The 12273-nt window shown below is 38.3% G+C and overlaps 1 non-coding gene and 1 pseudogene across 1 annotated transcript; both read right to left on the reverse strand.

Annotated features, from left to right (window-relative positions):
* Positions 1-425: 425 nt before the first annotated feature.
* Positions 426-532, reverse strand: LOC143643098 (U6 spliceosomal RNA). The gene has a single exon (XR_013156135.1). It is a non-coding gene; the product is annotated as a U6 spliceosomal RNA (small nuclear RNA).
* Positions 533-2641: 2109 nt separating this feature from the next.
* On the reverse strand, positions 2642-2986 carry LOC143689544 (HIG1 domain family member 1A, mitochondrial pseudogene; annotated as a pseudogene).
* Positions 2987-12273: the final 9287 nt, after the last annotated feature.

The raw sequence follows: 12273 nt of genomic DNA on the forward strand, positions 1-12273 counted from the left end.
ATGTCTTCTTGCTTAATTGTTCCTTTTAATAGTATATAGTGTCCTTCTTTGTCTCTTTTAACTGTTTTATATTTGAAGTCTAATTTGTTGGATATTAGTATAGCCACTCCTGCTCTTTTCTGGTTGTTATTTGCATGAAATATCTTTTCCCAACCTTTCACTTTCAACCTATGTTTATCTTTGGGTCTAAGATGTGTTTCCTGTAGACAGCATATAGAAGGATCCTGTTTTTTAATCCATTCTTCCAGTCTATGTCTTTTGATTGGGGAATTCAGTCCATTAACATTTAGAGTTATTACTGTTTGGATAATATTTTCCTCTACCATTTTGGCTTTTGTATTATATATATCATATCTGATTTTCCTTCTTTCTACACTTTTCTCCATGCCTCTCTCTTCTGTCTTTTTGTATCTGACTCTAGTGCTAAAAATATGGAACGCTTCACGAATTTGCGTGTCATCCTTGTGCAGGGGCCATGCTAATCTTCTCTGTATCGTTCCAATTTTAGTATATGTGCTGCCGAAGCGAGCACAGCATTTGATTTTGAGGCATTCCCATTTATCCATTTTTTCCTTTGTTGCTTGCAGTTTGGCTGTAAAGTTTACGAAGGTATCTCCTATCACTAGGTATTGAAGATGTCTCCCTAAGTTTTCTTCTAGAAGATTTATGGTGCTAGTTTTTATATTTAGGTGCTTGGTCCACTTTCAGTTAATTTTTGTATAGGGTTTAAGGTAAGTATCCTCTTTCATTCTTTTGACTACTGATATTCAATTCTTCCATGCCCATATATTAAAAAGACTATTTTTGTCCAAGTTCAGAGGATATAGGGGCCTTGTCAAAAATCAGTTGACCATAGAGTTGGTGATCTATTTCTGCACTCTCAATGTGATTCCATTAGTCAATACTTCTATCTTTGTGCCAGTACCATGCTGTTTTGACCACTGTGACTTTATAATAAGTTTTAAAGTCAGGGAATGTTACTCCTCCCACTTCATTCTATTTAGGATGCTTTTAGCTATTCGGGATCTCTTTCCCTTACAGATGAATTTGTTAACTAGCTTTTCCAAGTCTTCAAAGTAGGTTGTTGGAATTTTGATTGGTACTGTGTTGAATCTGTAGACCAATTTTGGTAGAATTGACATCTTATCTATATTTAACCTTCCTATCCATGAGCAGGAATATCTTTACACCTATTTAGATCTTCTTTGATTTCTTTTAGCAATGTTATGTAGTTTTCTGTGTACAAGTCCTTTATGTCTCAAGTTTAGTTCATTCCTAAGTACTTTGATTCTTTTAGTTGCTATTTTGAATGGAATTTTTTCCTTAACTGACTCCTCAGTTAGGTCATTTCTTGTGTATAGAAACATTGCTGATTTTTGCACATTAACTTTGTATCCCGTGACCTTGCTGAATTTGTTTATTAGCTCAAGTTACTTTGCTGTAGATTTCTCAGGATCTTCCAAGTACAGTATCATATCATTTGCAAATAATGAGTGTTTTACTTCTTCCTTTCCAATTTGGATGCCTTTTATTTATTTTTCCTACCTGACTGCTCAAGCTAGAATTTGTAGCACAATGTTGGATAATAGTGGTGACAGTGGGCATCCTTGTCTTGCTCCTGATCTTAGGGGGAAAGCTTTCAGTCTCTCTCCATTGAATACTATGCTGGATATCAGTTTTTCCTCTACATCCCCTTTATCATATTCATGTAGTTACCTTTGATTCCTATCTTTTGGAGTGTTTTTTTTTGATGTGTTCACTCACTTTAATAACAATATGTTTACCATGTTATCACCATGGAATGTAAAGTCAGACCAAAAATTTTCACAAGTGCAACAAAGCATTCTGTAGTATATCAAATCTGTATATAATCCCTTGCCAAACCAACTTGTTCATAAATCACTTATCACCTTCAATACAGGTAAGGTGTTTTGTTCAACATTTGTGAATCTTACAGAGAAAATAAACAAATACTATACACATTTCAAGTCCTCATTTTCTTTTGATTAGCACTTTACATACTTCTATTTCAAGATGACACTTATAAGTTATAACAGCAGTAAAAATATAATTCTGCAATTATGAAAGAGTTAAATGGAATCCATAATTAAGTTATTCTCATGTTTATTAATAAGCATGATTCTAAAATAAATACTACTTCTAAGCAGCTCTGTTACCAGGTTTTCAGGTTTAGTTTAAACACACATATGTTCAGTTGTGGGAGACATTACAATGTTGTATTCCATGCACTTTTCTGAAAGAGTTCTTTAAGAGTCAACCAGCCCTAGAAACCAAAATGCGAAACAAGTGCAGAAGGTAGGCAGAAAAAAATTAAATTAATTTGGGTAAATGGTATTCTTACATAACAGCCAAACAATGTGATATTCTGCCTGCTGTCTTTTTTAGAGCTAATTTCACCTATAAGAGTTAAAGAATGTGGACATTTTACCATTATCAAGATAATCTGAATGACACGTTTCTTTTGTGCTAACTTGATTTCCCTGAATGACCTAGTTAGTGAACTTGTCACCAATAATTTGGTCACCAGACAAATCAAGCCTGAAAGAAAGGAAGCCAATATTCAAAAAATTGTGTTACTGTCTGAATGTACTCAATTTATTTTCAGCATATATGTGTAACCTCAATTTGAAGTGTCTTAACGAAAACAAATACCACCAGCAAGACCATGACATCATCTCTTCTTCTAAAGTTAAGGTTTTGCCCAGTATTCTTTGTACATGGAATAGCCCATACCAAGAGTCATTGCTCCCACAACAAAGCCTTGGGCTGCAACAGGCATGTGAATCAGGTGAACAGACATTTTAGTATTTCCCCTGCTCTTCAGCTTGTATAATCCATATGCAACAATTGCTGCAAAACCTGCCATCCCAATAGGGACAAATGGTGCCTCTCTAGCTTTTCGGATAAGTGTAGATCCATGATCTTCATCATATGAAGATAGAGAAACATCTGTGTTGGTTGACATAATGATTGGTTGAAGAATCTTCCACTACCGACGACACCCTTTAAAGTCTCCTTTTGGAGTGTTTTCATCAGAAAAAAAAGATGTTTAATTTTGTCAAATGCTTTTGAGCATCAATCAAAATGATCATGTTAATGTGCTCTGTTACATTAATCTATTTTCTTGTATTGAACCATCCTTGTATTCCTAGTATAAACCCCACTTGGTCATGGTGTATAATTCCTTTAATGTGTTGTTGGGTTCTAGTTGCTAAATATTTTGTTGAGAATTTTGGCATCTGTTCTAGTTTGCTAGCTGCTAGAATGCAATACACCACAAACAGAATGGCTTTTAAGAAGGGGAATTTAATAAGTTGCTAGTTTACAGTTTTAGGCCAAGAAAATGTCCCAATTAAAACAAGTCTATAGAAATGTCCAATTTAAGGCATCCAAGTAAAGATACTTCAGTTCAAGAAGGCTGATAAAGTTCAGAGTTCCTCTCTCAAGTGGAAGGGCACATGGCGAACATGGTCAAGGTTCCTCTCTCATCTAGAAGGGCACATGGTGAACACAGCATCATCTGCTAGCTTCTTCTCCTGGCTTCCTGTTTCATGAAGCTACCCAAGAGGCATTTTTCCTTCTTCATCCCCAAAGTGCTGGCTGATGAACTCTCTGCTTCATGGTGCTGCAACATTCTCTATTCTCTCCAAATCTCCCATTCTCCAAAATGTTTCCTCTTTTATAGGACTCCAGAAACCTATCAAGACCCACCCAAATGGATGGAGACATGTCGTCACCTAATCCAGCTTAACAACCACTCTTGATTAAATCACATCTCCAGGTTGATGACCAGATTAAAGTTTCAAACATAGGGTATTGAATAGGGATTATTCTGTCTTTATGAAATGGGATTTTGATTAAAACATGGCTTTTCTAGGGGACATACATCCTTTCAAACCTGTACAGCATCTATATTCATTAGGGATATTGGCTTATAGTTTTCCTTTCTTATATCATCTTTTCCTGGTTTTGGTATTAAAGTTATATTAGCTTCATAAAATGAGTTAGGTAGAGTTCCTTTTTCCTCAAGTTTTTGGGAAAAAATGAGCAGGATTGGTGTTAGTTCTTTTTGTAATATTAGGTAAAATTCCCCTGTGAAGCCATCTGGCCCTGGGCTTTTCTTTGTAGGAAGATTTTTGATGACTAATTTAATCTCTTTACTTGTGACTGGTTTGTTGAGATTTTGAAATTTTTCCTGAGTCAGTGTAGCTTGTTTGTGTGTCTCCAGAAATTTGTCCATTTCATTTAAGTTGTCTTGTTTGTTGACATGTACTTGTTCATAGTGTCCTCTTATGATTTCTTTAATTTCTTCAGGGTCAGTAGTAATGTTCCCCTTCTCATTTCTGCTCTTGTTTATTTGCATCTTCTCTCTTTTTTCTTTTACAGTCTTTCCAATGGCCCATCAATTTTATTGATTTTCTCAAAGAACCAACTTTTGGTTTTATTGATTCTTTCTATTGTTCTTTTGTTCTCCCGTTCATTTACCTCTGCTTTAATCTTTGTTATTTCTCTTCTATTTGCTTCAGGGTTAGTTTGCTGCTCTTTCTCAAGTTCCTCCAGGTGAGCAGTTAAGTCCATGATTTTTGCTCTTTCTTGTTTTTAAATATAGGTATTTAGGGCAATAATTTCCCTCTCAGCACAACCTCTGCCATATCCCATAAGTTCTGATAAGTTGTATTCTCATTTTCATCCATCTGCAGATAGCTACTGATTTCTCTAGAAATTTATTCTTTGACCCACTTGTTTAAGATTGTGTTATTTAATTTCCATATATTTGCACATGTTCTCATTCTTTGGTGGTTATTAAAATCCAGCCTCATTCCATTGTGATCAGGAAAAGTTGAATATTTTCAATCTTTTTAAATTTATAAAGACCTGTTTTATGTCCCAGAAGATGGTCTATTCTGGAGAATGTCCCATGAGAAGAATGTATACCCTGGGTTTTTGAATGTAACAATCCATATATGTCTGTTAGGTCTAATGCATTAATCAAATTGTTTTAGTTCTCTATTTCCTCGCTATTCCTCTGTCTGGTTGTTCCATCTATAGATGAGAAAGGTGTATTGATGTCTTCTACTATTAATGCTGAAATATCTATCACTCCCTTTTGTTTTGCCAATATCTGTCTCTTGTACTTTGGAGCTCCTTGACTGGGAACATAAACATTCATGATTATTTTTTCTTGGTGAATTGTCTCTTTTATTAATATATAGTGTCCTTCTTTTTCTCTTATGATACCTTTACATTTAAAGTCTATTTTGCATGATATTAGTATAGCTTCTCCTATTTTCTTTTGGCTACAGCTTACATGGAACATCTTTTTCCATTCTTTCACTTTCAATGTACTTGTATCCTTGTGTCTAAGATGAGTCTCTTGTAAGCAGCATATAGCTGGATTATGTTTATTAATCCATTCTGCCCATCTGTATCTTTTAATTGGTAAGTTTTGTCAGCATATGAAGTTATTAATGAAAAGGCATTTCTTGACTCCACCACCTTATCTTTTAAATTTTATTTGTCAGATCTATATGTTCTTTTCCTTCTTTCTCTTTTTACCTTTTAAGTTATCCTTACTGGTACTATTCAATTCTGTGCCCTCCTCTAGGCCTCCTTCTCCTGTCTTTCTTTCCTTCTTTCTTTTTCTTTTTCAGCTGGAAGAACTCCCTTTAGTATTTCTTTTAATGTCAGTCTCTTGTTGACAAATTCTTTTGGGATTTTTTATGTATGTATGTGAAAATTTTAATCTCTCCCTCAGTTTGAAAGACAATTTCACTGGGTACAGATTTCTTGGCTGGAAGTCTTTCTCTTTCAGATCTTAATTATATCATACCACCACCATCTTACTTCCCTGGTGTCAGTTAAGTATTTTGAACTCAGTCTTATGTGGTTTCCCTTGAATGTAGTATTGTTTTTCTCTTACCACTTTCAGAATTTTCTGCTTCTCTTCAACATTTGACAGACTGATTGTTATGTGTCTTGGGATAGTCTTATTTGGATTTATTCTCTTTGGAGTTCATTGGACTTCTTTGACTTTTTCATTTATGTCCTTTATTAGGGTTAGGAAGCTTTCCCCCTTTATATCCTCAACTACTCTTCCTAGCCTTTTACTCCTCTCTTCTCCTCCTAGAACACCAGTGATTCTTTTATTTGTGTGCTTTGTTTTGCCTATCATTTCCTTGAGATCCAATTCAATTTTTCCATCTTTTTTTTTTGCCATTTGCTGTTTTGAGTGTTCAAAATCAGTTATCCTGTTCTCTATATTACTTATTCTTTCTTCTCTCTCTTCAAATCTGCTATTGTGTGCTTCGACTATGTTTTTTATTTGGTCAGCAGAATCTTTAATCTCTTCGATATCTGTTATTTTTCTATTTATTCTTTCAAATTCCTCCTTATGCTCTTCTAATGTCTTCTTGATCTCCTTTATGTCATTAGTTATTCCACTTATTTTATTAAGTAGAGTTATATGAACATCTTTTATTAGTTGTTTCAACATTTGTGTCTCCTCTGGTGTTTTATTTGGTCATTAGACAGAGCTATATCTGTCTGCATTGTGATATGCTTAGTGATCTTCTGTTGTTTTTGTAGCATGTAAATATCTTGATTGATTTACTTTGGGAGTTGATTTCCAGCAATAGTCTAAAGTCTTGTGCTTGTGGGGTGGATCTATAGCAAGATGCAGGGCATGGGGCAGAGTACAATAGGGCAGTGATGCATTGCAGCACAGGGATCAACGCAGGTTGGGGATGTTACACTGGTGCTTGTGAACTTAGGCACCCAGTGTCCAGAGAGGATGTAGCTCTGCAGGTGCACAGGCTTGAGGGTTCACAACCCTTGTGTGCACTGGTCTAGGGCATGGGGCCCTTTGTGCACAAGCACAGAGCTATGGCTTCAGGCTGGCATTATGCTTTCATGGGCTCAGGGCAGATGTGACCTGGCTATGGAAATCAGTGATTTCTCAGAGCTGGGAAGTGTGACTGAGGGCTGTGCACAGGCATGGGTCTAGGAGTGCCATAAACTGATGTTCCTAGAGCAGAAGGACGTGATTGGGAGCCATGCACATGCACAGGTCTAGGAGTGCTATAAACTGATGCATAGAGTTCAGGGGGTGCAGGGTGAGGTTGTGTGACACTATGGGAAGGGAGTAGGGTGTACCTGCATATGGAGGTATGCACCCCACAGCCTTTTGCACTGGTGACAGTCTGCAGGGAGCATGGACAGGGAAGTAGTGCTTGGGAGAGATGCAGGAAAGGTGGAATGGGCTGCACTTGGGGTGGGGGTGTGGGACGGCCATGCACACTGGGGGTTGGTGGGGTAAGGGTGCTTGGAGCTAGGGTAATGGGGGCGGGTGACAAGGTTCAGGTGCATAGGATGTGGGGTGTCAACAGCAATTCTCTCTCAGATGCTTATATCAGATGCCAACTATCCTTGATGTTTCTTGGCATGTGGTTGCATTTACCTCCATCTTCATATAGACTTTTCTCTTGCGTCTCTTTCTCCCTGTGTTCAAATGGCCTCTTTTTATGAGTCCATCTTTGTGACCCACCCTAATCTAGTCTGGCCTCATCTTAGCCATCACATTTTCAAAACCCTCTATTTCCAAATAAGGTCACATCCATGGGACCAAGGTTTGGGACTTGAGTATGTCCTTTTAGAGGTCACGATTTAATCTGTAATACCAGGCTGGTGACCTCTGTGCTGTCCTAAGTATTCTCGGCAACTCCGCCCACTCTCTTGGCAGCTCAGACTGTGTTTGGAGTTAGAATACCAAGCATTTTTGAGAGCTCACTACAGCTATTAAGGGTTATAAAGCCATCCTTATGAGTACTGCATACAATAAACTGAACTACATTCGGGGTTGCCAGGGGACTTGCTAGGAGGGGAACTCTGTGCTAACCACTGGAAAGGTGACATTGAAGATGGCAGATGTGCAGAATTTTGTGGCTAAATCTCTTCCCAGTTGGGGAAGGTTGGGACAAAAAGAATATTGGTGGGGTGGTGGGGAGGGCCTACTCTCAAGGCGCTGAAGGCTCCATCAGCACTTGCTTTATCTCTCTGACTCACAACATTTACTCACATAAAATGAGTGGTTGAATGAGCTGATTTTGATTGTTTCTGTTTTAAGGCTGTGTGACCTGAAACCTGGAGGTTCCTCAACTACCCTTCATAATGGCTAAGTGCTGGGGTAAGATGGGCCCATGCAAGGCCCTGTTGCCCTCCCAGGTGATTGAGAGCTCCAAAGAAGGCACTTGGGCTGCACCAGGTCCACTTTAAGCTCTCATGAAGGCTCTTGCTATGATTTCTAAATAAAAAGATCATGCATTATCTGCCCCTCTTCTCCTTCCTCCCTCTTCTTTCCATCCCTTCTTCTTTCCCTCTCTCCTACCTCTCTTGTTCCATTCCTTCTAATAAACATTTACTGAGTATCCTGGCAGAGATTATGCTAAGTGTTCACCAAACCACTTCTCTTTCCTGCTGAGCACATAGGAACACTACATTTCCAAACCCCATTCCATCCAGGCTTAGCTTTGCCAATGGAATTGAGGTAAAAATAAGCCTGTGCCCTATAATATCCCACCATTTCTCTCTCTCCTATGTGTGTGTCTGGAAGTGAAGGATTCTGAGATAGCAGAACCACATGATGCAAGAAGGCTGGATTCCTGAGTAGCCATGTGAAGAAGAGCTGACCACTTGAGCCATTTGACCTTTACAGGACTGTGACGAGTGAGAAATGTAAACATGTATTATGTTAAACCACTGAGATTTGGGGATCAATTGCTTCAGAAACTTATGTTAAAATCATGACTAATGAAAACATCTACAATATGACAATTTATGCCCAGTAGGTTCTGGGGAGTCAGGAGACTTAAGAGGTTGTTTATACTCTGTCAGGAATGAGCTATAAGATCTCTCTAAGATATCTCTCTCCTTCCTCTCCTTTCCCCTCTCCCTCTATCTCTCCCTAATTCTCTTCCTCTCCCTCTGTCTCTTACACTCCCTCTCCCACTTCCTCTCTCTGTCTCTCACATTTCCTCTCTCTCCCTCACTTCTTCATCTATGATGCTCATTCTCCCTCTGTGGCCTAGTTACACCTAGTGTACCTGGAGGTAATTTGGTTATGATGGTTGTCTCTCCCATTAGCTTGCAGGCTTTTCAAGCACAGGGCTGGTGCCTTATATATCAGTATCTTCTCATGGTTTCCAATACATTGCTGAGCATATTCTTGGGGCCCAAAACATACTTGGGAATTTATGGAGGCTTCCTTAGTGCTCTCATTTTTCTCTAGAAATACAACCCTTTTCAATGTGGCTAATCCTGTGCTACTAGCTTACATTTGTAGAGGTCTCAGCAGTCCAAACATCCATACACATACACTCCAACACCATCGTGAGGAAGAAATGGCCAGGATTATTTCCCCTCTTACAGATAAGGAACTGAAGCTCAGTGAAGTTCAGGGAGGGGAAGGGACGTTTCTCTGCTTACTCGGGTGTAACTGCCAGAGCAAGTATAACCTCCAGGTACTTTCACTAGTACTATTTCCTCATGACCACCTCCACCTGGTGTGCACTCCAACTGCCATTCAACCATCTGTTGGAAGTTTTCATTGAGTAGATGAGATTGGATAATTCCTAAGGCAATAATCCTTGACTGTTGCCAGGACACATTTATGAGGTATAGCAGATGATCTTGAGATACAGACTATATGCTAGAAGTCCTGGGAATTCAGCCTCCTAGAAAGGAGGCTTAGAAAAGCAATTCTTGAGATTTTCCATTTTTGAAAAATAGGAATTATCTGTCCATGTCTTGGAGTGCTTGACTAAATAGGCAAAGTTAAAAGAGGCCTGCTATGGGGCATCACCGCACAGAGAATGGGGAGAGACAATGGCAGAGATGATGTATTTCCACCCACCACTGTGGTTGTACTGGAGCCATGTGAGTAATGGCCAGTTGAGTGTGGGTAGAAGTGATGTGTCAGTCTGCTGCTATAAGACTGGGAGTACCTTTCTGTGGAAAAGTATGTTTCTCTACCCCAAGGATGTCAGCTTTGACCAATGGAGTGTGAATGAAAGTGATGATCATGCCACATTCAAACAGGAAGCCATCACATCATCCAGCCATTTCTCTGTTTCCTCCATAGCAATAATGCCATGTCCCACATAAGGGTTTCTCCTTTAGCTGTAATCCTAGAATGAAGGGCACCTGTGAAGCACAGCACAGCCTACCACAAGATCTGGCAAAACCTTGTAGTGAGAAATAAGCCTTTATCGTCATGAGACTCTGAGACTTGGGTTATCATAATGTAGCCTAGAGAATACTGACTCATATGCCAGCCAAAAAGTGGGGCAGGCTCTGCACAGTTGATGCTATGAGGAAGCCCCCTCTACCCTAGTTTTCACTAAAATCCTCCAGGGTGATGAATGCTGGGTTTGTGCATCTTTGTGGCTATAACCCATGTTGATGGGTGGATAGATGAAGAAATCTCAGCCCAGGAGGCACAAGGGGCCAGAAGAACAAAACTGCTATCTTCACTGTCTCAGAATTAGCAAGGATTGGGGACTTCCATGGACCATAAGATTGGAAGCCATCAAGGAAAATTAACTGAAGTCTCAATGCCCAGAGAGATGTCTCACTGACACCTTGCGTCACATAAAGAATTTGCTCTTAATAACAACAAAAGCAACAGTTTTGAATGATTCGCTTTTCTGGAACATTAAATAAGTTTCAAAAAATGTCTATCATAACACAACTTTCACACAATTTATATTCCAATATGCTTTCTCAAGAGGGTGAGAAGGAGTTAAGTTGCAGCAGTGAAATGGAAACTACACATAATCTCCAGTCTCATTTTTTTTAAGGGGGGGAAGTTCATCGTCCAGGAAGTGAACCCAGCCTGTTTTTTTAAATGCAATTTTATTGAGTTATATTCACCTAGCATATAACCAACCGAAGTATTCAATCAATGGTTCACAAATAATGTGAATTCATCAATCAATTTTTGAACATTTTCTTTACTCCAAATATGAGAGAAATAAGAATAAAAATAAAAGTAGAAAAGAACACATGAAACTCCCCATGCCCCCTATTCCCCTATTATTTATTTATTTATTGTCTTTATTTTCTTATTCATCTGTCCATACACTGGATAAACGGAGTGTCAGTCACAGGGTTTTCACAATCACGTGGTCACACCATAAAAGCTAAATAATTATACAATCATCCTCATGAATCGAGGTTATTGATTACAGTTCAACAGTTTCAGATATTTCCCTTTAGCTACTCCATTACACCAAAAGCTGAAAAAGGATATCCACATAAGGCATACAAATAACTTCCAGAATAATCTTCAACTCTATTTCAAATCTCTCAGCCACTGAAACTTTATTTTGTTTCATTTCTCTTCCCCTTTTAGTCAAGAAGCTTTCTCAATCCCATGATGCCCAGAGCCAGGCTCATCACCAGGAGCCAAGTCTCATGTTGCCATGGAGATTTATACCCCTGGATATAAATGATCCACGTGGGGAGAGGGCAGTGAATTCACCATAAGGTTGTCTTAGAAAGAAGCTACATCTGAGCAACAAAAGAGGTTCTCTGGGGGTGACTCTTAGGAATAATTATAAGTAGTCTAAGTTTTATAGGTACAAGCCCCAAGATTGAAGATTTGACCTATTAAATTGGTAGTCTCCAATGTTTGTGAGAATATCAGAATTTCCACACATGGGGAAGTTTAATATTTCCACATTTACCCCCCGTATCTCAAAGGTACTTTGCAAATACTCCAGCACTTGTATCTTTCTGTTTAGTATTAAAAAGTTTTACTCACACACCATACAATCCATCCTAAGTAAACAATTTCTGGTTCCTGGTATAATCACATAGTTATGCATTCACCACCACAATCTATATGAGGACATTTCCATTTCTTCCATAAAGAAAGAAGAAGAAAAGTGAAGAATAAAAAAATATATAAAATAAAAAGGAGAAACAATAATACCACCAAGAATCCCATAACCCTTCCTTATATCCCCTCTTATCAACATTTAGCTTTGGTATGTTGCCTTGTTACATTTAATGGAAGCATATTACAATTTTTTGATAACTGTAGACCCTAGTTCACATTGATTGTATTTGTTCCATATACAATCTCATTTTTAACATACCATTTTATTGACATTCATTGTTCTCCCTCATGTAAAAACTTTCTTATATTTGTACATTTAATCACTCTTATTTTCCGCCCTAGATTTCACTAACTTA

This window comes from Tamandua tetradactyla, chromosome 7 (assembly GCF_023851605.1).
Source record: "Tamandua tetradactyla isolate mTamTet1 chromosome 7, mTamTet1.pri, whole genome shotgun sequence".
NCBI lineage: Eukaryota > Metazoa > Chordata > Mammalia > Pilosa > Myrmecophagidae > Tamandua > Tamandua tetradactyla.